This window comes from Camellia sinensis, chromosome 14 (genome assembly GCF_055761805.1).
Source record: "Camellia sinensis isolate YWXY chromosome 14, ASM5576180v1, whole genome shotgun sequence".
Lineage (NCBI taxonomy): Eukaryota > Viridiplantae > Streptophyta > Magnoliopsida > Ericales > Theaceae > Camellia > Camellia sinensis.
Window position 1 is genome coordinate 42807810 of NC_138974.1, and position 10902 is coordinate 42818711.

Here is a 10902-nt window from a genome sequence, read left to right on the forward strand (position 1 = left end):
TTTTATTATTTTATTATTTTTTTTGTCATTTCCAATGTATTAGTGCTATTAATAATGTATTTTTAGTGGTCTAAATCATTATTGTTAATAATAATAATAATAATAATAGTAAAACAATCTGATTTTTTTTGCACCTAGTGTTTGACAATATCCCTTGAAAGTCAATATCTGATTTATGAATTTCAAATTAAAGAAATTGGTCACTGATTTGAAATAGCTCAATTTTAAGTATGATAATTTAGACATGAAATTTCTAGATAAAAACATCAATGAAATGAATACTATATTTGAATTTAAAATTGGAGACAAAAAATAATAAAAAGTACAGGAAAAGTACCTTTTTTTCCCTTTCCCCTTGTCTTGTATTCGAACACATGGAGGTTCACATTGATCACTAAAATCAAACTCAATCAGGGGAGAGTGCTTAAAAAAGCAACGAGTTAGGAAGACCAAACCTCAAAAAAAGTTAAAATTTAAGCAGCTCTTATGTCGCCTGTAAAAAATGAAAAACCGACACCATGCACAAGACACCTGCTAAAACAAAGTCGAAGATAGGCAACTCCATTTCTAGAGACGGTTCTGTGGTTCAAACCCCCGCAAGCCACTAGAGACACTGACGATAAGCCTTGCTGTTGGGCAAACCACCCTTTCAAGCACCATCACTGATAAATGATAAAAGCCAAATAAGGTAAGCCTAAAGCCAGGGAACGAACATGGTCAAGCGTTGTTTTCAGCAAATTACTCTGCTACATATAATACACAATATGAATGGGGCAAACAAGCTTTTATAAGAAATGTCAAATCAAATACGACTTTTTTATCCAGTCTTTGCTCAGTGTAGGTAGCCTGAATCCGGGAAACGGACACAGCCAACCCTTATTCTCCAGCAAATTACTTTATGCTACGAATGCAACATAATAGGCATGGGACACACAAGCTTATAAGTATCTGTCAAATTAAAGCTGTGCCACCATTAAAAATAGCATCCTGAAAACTAACAACTCCTCAAGGCTTTCATAATAACCCCAAAATCCAGTCAATTGAGAGGTCATAACCTCTGGGAGCAAAGTCTCATTAACCAAATTTACTTCAACAAGGGAAGAAAAATAGTGAATGGCTTCCTGAACCCCACATGTTCATCTTCTATTCGCTGCAGATCTAGATCCTGTGCCAGATAACAATCACAATTAGCAGCAGCTGAAACATGAAGATAATCTTATACCAGATGTGGCTGCAAAAATTGACCAAAACTCAAATAATATATTACTCTTATGAGGTTATTTATATCCTGCCTTAATTCCAATAGTTTAAATTAAGTGAATCACACAACAAAGCCTAGGTGCAGATGGGATAGCCAATTAAGACAAGTATAACATATGAAAACAAAGGCCAATGAGGACAATGATGAGACAACAATGGATTGGGAAATAAATACATGAAACAGGACAAGGGGAGAATCAAAATCTCATACTTCAATGTGCTATCCAAAACAGACAGTACCTCCTATTCCATCCCAGATTAGACCATGGAATTCAACTATGTAGGCATGCCAGTATGGAAAGATAAAGTAGAACACAGGCACGTCAAGAAGTGCAACATTACATTACATACATATATGTAGAAGATAAAAGCAGTGCAAGGACTAAAGTGGGAGGATCATTTTTTGAAGGACCAAAGTGGACAAGATTATGCTCACAAGCTCGCCCAAGCTCGCTACTATAAAGATATTTTATCATTCAAATGAGAAAACAAGGCCAAATTAGTTATGCCAAAAAAAAGAACACACAACTTCATTCGTTACAACAGGTAAGCACTTACTGCTCGAGTGTTTGATGTTTCGGCAGAACTTGCTGCCATACCGGCACATAAATGCCTTGCTTGGATGATCATGATCATCGAAATCAATACCATAATCCTGCAGACACATCACATCTATCAGCTTCACAAAGAAAACAAAAACAAATCCCCAACAACTCTTTTTTATGCATCAACCAAGCTTAAATAATAAGCATCGATAATTTGTCATTTGAGTTCCAAGCAAAGTAAACTAGTATACAAGCACACAATTGGTTTTGAAATTTTTTTTTAAGGGAAAACTGCATGTATGCTCTTGTAGCACAATGTATAAACTCATTAGCAGACATTCCAAGTGGACTAGATTTGTACTGTGCAATACAGGCAACATTAACAGGTCATTTTTTGTGCAACTATTAATTAAAACTCACAATCAGATAAGAGTCATATACAATTCATAAACGGCATGCCAGAACATGTCAAAATGTTTGTGCCATCTGCCAACCTCTTTCTTATATGATATATATAGTAAAGCTTAGGTTATGTTTCACAACTTCAGAAGATTTTACGTAACTTCGTCAATCAAGTAAATGGTAATACACATCCACCTGAACACATTCAGGGTCTTCAGGGAAATGATTCTTTTAGACACGTCGAGCGTATTTTAGAGTCTTTGGAGATGAAGTCATGAGTGCCTGATAGGTTCGGCAAGGTACTGATGGGGATACCTCCATAATTGTGATCATCCACATTGATGACTACTTCCAAATTCACAACACATTCAGCTTTTCAAAACAATTTGATAAACAAAGCCTAACCTCATGAAAATATGTTCGCTTACTTTAAATAAAAAATGCCCTTCTATAACTACAACTGCAATTGCTAAATTCAACTACACCATAGATTTCTAATTACCCATTTTAAGCACACCGATATGGCGGTGCACACCTTCTAGTATGTATATATATATATTAAGTGAAAGTGCACAACCACACTGTCGCATGAATAACTTCAAAACATAATCTAATGAAAACTAACTTACCCACGTAAGTTCCTCCAATGCTTGAACCTTTCTGCTTGTGAAGAAGGCAAGCTGCATAAAGGGAAGACACACAAACTATATTACATTCAAGACTATAAATAATTAGGTCAGCACGGCAAGTTATGGCCAGAGGCAGAAGGATGTGCAGAAGGATCTGAGATCCATACATGATAATAATGATGGTCAGGAGTCTCCACCTCCACAGGTATCTCAACCAAGTTTGAATCGAAACATCTAGAGGAATAAGAAATAAATTTATTAAATATTAAAACCCAAATGAAGATTTAACTTCAGCAAACACCAAAAGAAGTAGAAGAAGATAAGCACAGAGAGATGATAGAGATTGTAAACTAAAATGTAAATGCAAAAAATGATAGGATGCAATCTAAATGCAAGTGCCACAGAGAGAGAGAGAGAGAGAGAGAGCAAAAATACAGTTCAAAGAAAATCTAGAAATCTAGATAGTTACAAGTCATGAAATGGTATGTTTCAACACCAGATATAAATTGAACTTCCAAAGGCTCAAGGCTTAATTGATAGGGGCATCACATGAAAAAGCCAGATTAGTTAAAGACTCAATCTGTTGCCACCCATAATTATTTTTTTGGTCCTCTCTATATCTTACCTTGGACTATCTCTTTTTCTTTTTCCTTTTCCTATGTTTGAATTTTTCTTTATTGTAAGTACTGAGAGCGATTCCCTTTCTTCCATTGTAAAGTGAAGTTAAAAATTACAAGTCATGAAACATAATCTAAAATACCTTGTATCAATAAAGATCCTGGCAGCGTCTTTATTATACATATACACATCAGTTATGATAATTTCAGAGTAAAACCAAATGTTAATGACTGAGGAACAACCAAGAAGGATCAGAACACATTAATAATCAAGAGGAAGCCACAAGGGCATATGCGCTTCTGTGTTTTGTTGAACTTACCTATGATTAATAAACCTTGCAACATTTCCATAATGCGTTGCATCTAAACAAAGAGCCTCTTCATCCTTTAAGACTCCTTCTGAACCCCAATCAGCATCAAGCAGCACAGGATATGCATGCTCCTCACTGCTGGGGCATTTCAAGACTCGCTCAAAGAGCTCTGTATTGGTTAATATTTCCCCAACATATTCACATACAAATGCACCTTTTGGGAGGTCCTCTAGGGTACGAAGACCCCATCCTTTTCCTCCAGGAGTCATAAACACCTGAAACATGGGGATAGGGGGAGCAAAACAGAGCGAACTAGTCATAGAATTGCATGTAAACTAACATGAAGATCTTATTGAAGCAAGTTTATTTACAGAACATGTAGACATTGCTGAGCCTCACTCTTTAAGAGACCCTTTTCTAAAGAACATAAAAAAACTGAAATCTTGGATTTTTTGCTTCAAGAGCTTGCCTTGGGAGGAGAGTCACATAGTGTGCATTTATAGCCTGTTTGATTATTTTAGAAATTTGATTTATGCTTTATTGACTAATTTCATATCAAGGTTCAAGTGTTAAAAATTGGTAAGGTTTACTACTCTTTTTCAAAATTCATAGTTCCCAAAAAACTCCAATTTAAAATAATAATAATAATAATAATTAATAAATACATAAACCTGAGATTTTTGGCTCATATTCTCACCTGCAAATTGCAACTTATACCATGCTGTACCACCTGATTACCACATTGCTTACTGCAGCCACATTTCCACCAACACTCTTTTATGAACCTCCTCACTAAGTGACCTTTGCATGGTTCTATAATATCATCATTTTTTGATCTTTCCAGTGGGCACTCCTTACAATAAAAGTGGCAGTGCTTTTGAGGATCGCGATTCATCGAAATAAACTCTTCTAAAAATTCATCTTTAACCAGGCCTTCTAAGGTGTATGCAAAATCACCACCAGTTTCATTTGCACAAGCACAAGGTGTTGACAATGATAAACAATCGCCAAGACAAATCGAACAACAATTCTCCCCAATCCGAGCCAGAGAGAAATTGACATAAGCATTCTGAAAAACTGCATTTTTGGGTATCTAGTGAAAGGATGGTGGACACTCATTGTTGACTTCATTTACCAATGAAATCACAACTCTTTCTTGTCCTTTGGCTATGTCATTAGCATCATGAAGAGACTTTATATCATCAGGCTGGTGAACCAACAGACTATGAGGATTTGCATGCCCAAGACTATTCTGTTCCTTTTCCTCATCAATTTCACCAATGTTCTCAATAGTATTCTTATCAGTTTGTGTGCAGTCATCTATCCCATTGGACGATGATGGAAATCTTGGAATTTGAGACTGTGCTACTTCAACAGCACATGGGGTAATGACTGATCCATTAGAAGCACCAAATGGCTTTACTCTAGCACCCAAAGCATCCAGTGCATTAGATTGTTTCAATAAATCAATAGCTGGCATAATTGTTTCCTGTGATTTATTGGCAGAGTCAATTCCCAGTTCCTGAAAATACTCAAGCATATCTTTCATTAGTTTAATCACATAAAAACTTGGGTCTAGGACTTCATATGATCTAAGACTAAGACATTTATCGTCCACCATTTTGAAATCAGATTTTTCCAAGAGTAGAATTACAGGACAAAGAAATTTTCACCTCTCCATAGCGTGAGGAAACAATATCTAAGTTAGAAGAAGACCCATCCACATTGTTTGCAAGCTTGCAATCAGTTCCCCTTTCATTTGATGAAGCTAGAACACCATCACTTCTAGCTTCCCCATCTACAGATTGGGATACAATATGTTCAGGGCCATCAGATGCTCCGATTGAGCCATTTGCACTTGAAGAATTTTTTTTGCTTAATGGCTCTGTAAAATTGGAAGAAACAAAGCTGACCATCATTAGTTGAAAGATACTAGTTGTCTGTGTATGTTAATCACCGAGAGAGAGAGAAAGAAGGAAAATTTACTGATCATATAAATTGTTATATCCAATAATAACTGAACAACATTGATATAACTGACCTTCAATGATATGAACACACTAACAACATTATCAATAAATTCATTGACATATCACTATCAAACAATATAAATTTTAATAAATTATCTATGTTAGCAGCGTATCAAAATATGTTGGGACAAGGTTCTGTTGGGATAGATATGTCTTCAAAAATGAAAGATTTCACACAAATATTTGATAACTTCAAGTAAGACTCATTCCTACTATTTTAAAATAATCAACCATAGAAGTCACTAAATAGAAAGCTTTTATAGATCACATAAACCAACAAAGGCCAACAACTTTTATGTGACAAAGCCCAGAGACAAGTCCACTGAACAAGCTTGAAAGGGTACAGACCAGCTATGCAGAGATACTGTGAAAGTTAACATTTTGCTATAAGATGCCAGTCATCAATAAGCACTTAAAATTATCACAGGTCAACCACAGGAAATAAGATGTACCTCCATGAATCACTGCACTAGGAACCTCTGACTGCAGTATGTCATCAGTAAATGGCTCATCTTTAGGCTTGATCAAAGCACGAGAATCATGTACGTGCGGCTTGGGTGAAAGGACAATGCCAGTGTCAACCGTTAGTTCTTTCAAGCGCACTGCATGAGGCGACCTCACAGAAATTCTTGGAGCAATTTGAGGTAAGAGAGGTTCCTTTCCTTTTCCCGTGAGACATACTGGAGGAGAAACCAAATCAGATTCAGTTCTCCTTGTAGCAAATGGCTCAGTTCTGTCAGCAGCACCTGGCTGAGATGGCTCAAAACTATCCTGTATTGACACGGGCTTAGGCAAGACAGGTTTCTTTCTTTTGCTTCTAACAAGTGGCTGTGGTGACTCTGTCATATCCTGTGACCGTTGTTCGGGACAAGTCTCAGGCAGATCAGCCTCCACTTTGGGTGGCCCTCTTGATGAAGTTTCACCCAATCCAAAAGAAGGTGAAACATGATCATTCTGGTTCCTTAAGCGCAACCTTTTTAGGGGACGTTCGGGCTCCTCATGCATCGGAGCTTCTTCATCCATTTCCTCTTGCTAGTCTCAGACAAAAAAATAAAAAAGGGGAGGGAAAAAAAGAGAAAAAAATAGTCAATAATTAAAACCAGTAAGTGAATATATCATACGAGGAAGTGAGATAACAGCATCTTGAATCAGTACAAATATGATGATAGGCCACATACATCGGTGTTTTCATGTTTCTTCTGTTACTCTGACGCCTGAAAGATGAATTAAATGAACTTTGTTTGAAAATTTTAAAATAAACAGGTGGAATAAACTAATAAAAATAAAGGAGCCAAACAGTCTGACTAACAAAAAAAGAAGGCTGTCAGGTAAGACAAAACACACACATGAGAGAGGGAGAGAGAGAGAGAGAGAGAGAGGGACGCACCTGTGTCTCCTCTTGGTCAAATATAGCATCTGTGAGGGCTCTGTAATTTTCTTCTTCAATAAGTTCCCAGTTTTTGTCGTACAATTTTAAAAGATTTTTCAAGACTGGTTTCACTTTTTCTTCAATGATGCCAATACTCCTCATAGCACGAAATGCTCTCGCAACTCTTGGATTTGGTGCCATTGCTTATCTCCAAGTCAATATTTTATAAAACAGAATTCCAAATATTCCAATGCACCTACATTTCCCTAGATTTTGTGAGAAAGGTAATAATGGGAGAAAACTACATAAGATGCATATTGAGACAAAAAACACAAAAAAAAAAAAACAAAAACAGATTTCCTATGACAGAAACATCAAAAAAAAAAAAAAATTGCATCACATAATTCCATCAAAATAAAAATGCATTACGAACCATGCAAAAAATATCATACTTAATCCAAATATGAAAAATAGATGAGAAAATTTTAATTGCAGTAATGACTTTGTCAAGGTACTGCACGTCTTGAAGGAAGGAGAAAGAAAATAATGTAAATATTTCTGTCAATTGCCATTAGAAATTGAAGATAAATTACATTGACCTATCTTGACGTTGATGGTAATTCTAGAAACCTCACCTACCATTTTTTAAATGACACTGACGTCCTATATAGTTCAATTTTCTATTCATGATTCCCCCTTTCACAAGTTGATTGTAAATGAATTGCTTAGGTTGCCCTTATTTTATATATACAGACATGAACACGATTGAAATCCATGCATAATAGCCAAAAATACCCTCATTTTTAGTGTTAAAAACAAAAATGCCCTCATTTTTCTGTATTGAAGAAAAAATACCCCATCGCCATCTTCACTAAGTCCACTTCCGGGCAGCCCTCTCTCTGAACTACCCATTTTTAGCACTTCCACTTTGGCATGTATAGACCTTTACAAATCATCTAAACAACCACAATGCAAGTTACAACATTTGTGTTAACCAAACAAAATTTAGTCCCCTTTTCTTTAATAAAAACATGGATGACCAATATAATTACCAATTATTAATTACAAAAAAGGGACATGCTACTTATTATCACACTGTTTAGAACTAAAATATTGTGAATAGAACCCCACCCAACATCCCCCATGCATGAAATTTACTCCCAACCTCAAGCTCCAATAAATAAGCTATAAAACTTTTTTAAAATATATATATATATATATATGAGTTGCCGATGAACCACCAAGAGAAGCACTCAGAGAATAATTCAAGCCATCAAAACCTGACAAAACAAGAAAACCATGATGCAGAAAGGCTTCAAATATCCAGATAAAACGATTACTGCTAGCTACAGATTTTCCAATTACTACAAAACTTAAAAACCAATCTCTCTGTAGTGAGACTAACAATAAACTGGGATTATTAAAGTTACCAACTAAATTTTTCTCAAAGTGATAACACAATTGACTGTTTTGACTGTTTCTTTCTTTTCTTCTATCATTTTTTTTTTATAAAAAAAATAATAATTTATTGTTTGGTTATTTTTTTCCCCTAATGTACAAACCAATAAGTTTCAATTACAGAGCCGAAATCATGATCGCTATATGATGGCCGCAAGACTGGCTCAATAATTTATTAGTAACCCAAAATAAAGAAATCTTTTAGGTTCCATGATAAATAGAGCTTAAATAAACACAATGCTCCACTAAAATTTATAAATTAAAAAAAAATAATCTTATTTTTCTTAAGGCTAATCTTATTTACCATGCAAAGAGAAAACAAAACTGTAAATATGAGGAACATTTAAGTTTCCCCCAAATATAGCTAAACAAGAGCAATGTATTTGGCGATTCAAAGCCCAAACAACCCTAGAAGAAAGAAATAACCAAATGGTAGTGATTGAAATACATTTTGCAGTTTAAAACCCATAAATTATTTTAAAAATAACACAAGCTGATTTCTTTTTTCATTCAAAATAACAATCGGGATAACAAAAAGGAAGGAGAAAATCTGAAAATTGAAGAAATGTAAAGACTGAGACGCAATCGAAGAAGAAACTTACCAGCTTTTTTCGGAGCGATTTGAAACGAAGTGAAGTGAGAGTGCGCGAGAGTGAGCAATAGGGCAGAGAGAGAGAGAGAGAGAGAGAGAAGGAGGAGAAGAAGAAAGGGGGACACATTTTGGACAGAGAGAGAGAGAGAGGTGGGGCGCGGAACTCTCTTTGGACGCGTCATCAATCTAGTTGGGAAGCAAGTTTCCAAATTTTTTTCTCATTTTTTACATTAAAAGACAAAAGTTTTGCAAAATTAAAAAAAACACATCTAAACAAAATATCACATCCAATCCCATAATCATTTCATTTTTTCTCTCACAAATATCATATCCAACTACATAAAAATCCAACTATCTTCCCAAACACTAAAAATTTTTTATCTCATAAAAACCTACATCTAATAAAATCTACATAAAAACTCACTTCCCAAACACCATCAAGGTTAAGTTTGGTAATTCTAAAATAATTTATTTTTTTTATTTTTTTATATATTTTTTTATAAAAAGATAAAAATTATATTTATTTAAATCATTTCAAATAATTTCAAAATCTTAAAACTGTGACGAACTAACTCGTTATTTATTTTTTTTATTTTAATTTTAATTATTTTTTATTTTTGTCAAATCAAATTGATATAAAATAATATTTAAATTATTAAACTTAGGCCTCGTTTGGGAACAGACTAATTTAGTAACTTTTTGGCTATTTGGCTAAAAAAGGAGGTAAAAAAAACTTATATGTTTGGGATGACTTTTTGGCTAATTACGAAAAGATGTGCAAAAAGTAGAGAGAAAAGAGAATCTTTGACTTTTTGAAATGAGTTGTTGGTTTTTTGGCTAAAAAGATAACTTTTTGACTTTTTGACTAAAATGATAAGTCCCCAAACGGGGCCTTAATATAAGGCCTCGTTTGGCAACAGGTCGGTTTAGACCAAAAGTCAAAAAGTCAACAACTCATACCAAAAAGTCGAAAATTTTCTTTTCTCTCTACTTTTTGCATATCTTTTCGTAAAAAGTCAAAAAGTCATCCTAAATATACTAATTTTTTTAGCTCATATTTTAGCTAAATAGCCAAAAAATTACTAAATTCGCCTGTTCCCAAACGATGCCTAAGTTTATATTAGGTTTGAATTGTCTTAATTTTGTCATTTAATTTTAGAGAGCAATTGGATTTTGTAACTCCATTTTACAATCAACCTCGATAATTCAATTCAAGCTGTTTAACTTTTAGAATTTGTTAAGTATAATATTTATACACAAATTTAACATAATTGAGCATCAATAATTTTATGTTTTAAAAATTCAATGGCAAAATAAATTATACCAACTTCTTTATAATTTACTTTTTACTTTACTTATCGTCTCGGTCTTACACAAAATGGATCATGGGCACAATGTGTGTGATAAAGAGATAGGTGTGGGAAGAAAAGTTTATGCTGTGTATTTAGAAGTATTTAAGATTATAATCGAGCCGAGTCAAATCGAGTTTTGAGACATTCAAATTTAATTTGTTAGAGCATCTCCAATAGTTTACCAAACATTTCATTAAGGCCAAGTTTGGCATCTACTAAATAATACAAAAAGTCAAAAGTCACTATCTTATTTAAGTCACATCATCTTATTTAAATCACATCACCTCTCTAACACATCACATCAAACACAACCCAAACCCAACCCATATAAGCTAAT

General features: G+C 34.4%; 1 pseudogene across 1 annotated transcript; it reads right to left on the reverse strand.

Annotated features, from left to right (window-relative positions):
- Positions 1 to 727: 727 nt before the first annotated feature.
- On the reverse strand, positions 728 to 9379 carry LOC114268924 (putative inactive histone-lysine N-methyltransferase SUVR2; annotated as a pseudogene). The gene is made up of 10 exons (XR_014351465.1): positions 9224 to 9379; positions 7182 to 7419; positions 6247 to 6826; positions 5438 to 5649; positions 4462 to 5286; positions 3774 to 4039; positions 3004 to 3070; positions 2837 to 2887; positions 1819 to 1915; positions 728 to 1165 (listed from the first exon to the last, which is right to left on the reverse strand). The product of XR_014351465.1 is annotated as a putative inactive histone-lysine N-methyltransferase SUVR2 (transcript).
- Positions 9380 to 10902: the final 1523 nt, after the last annotated feature.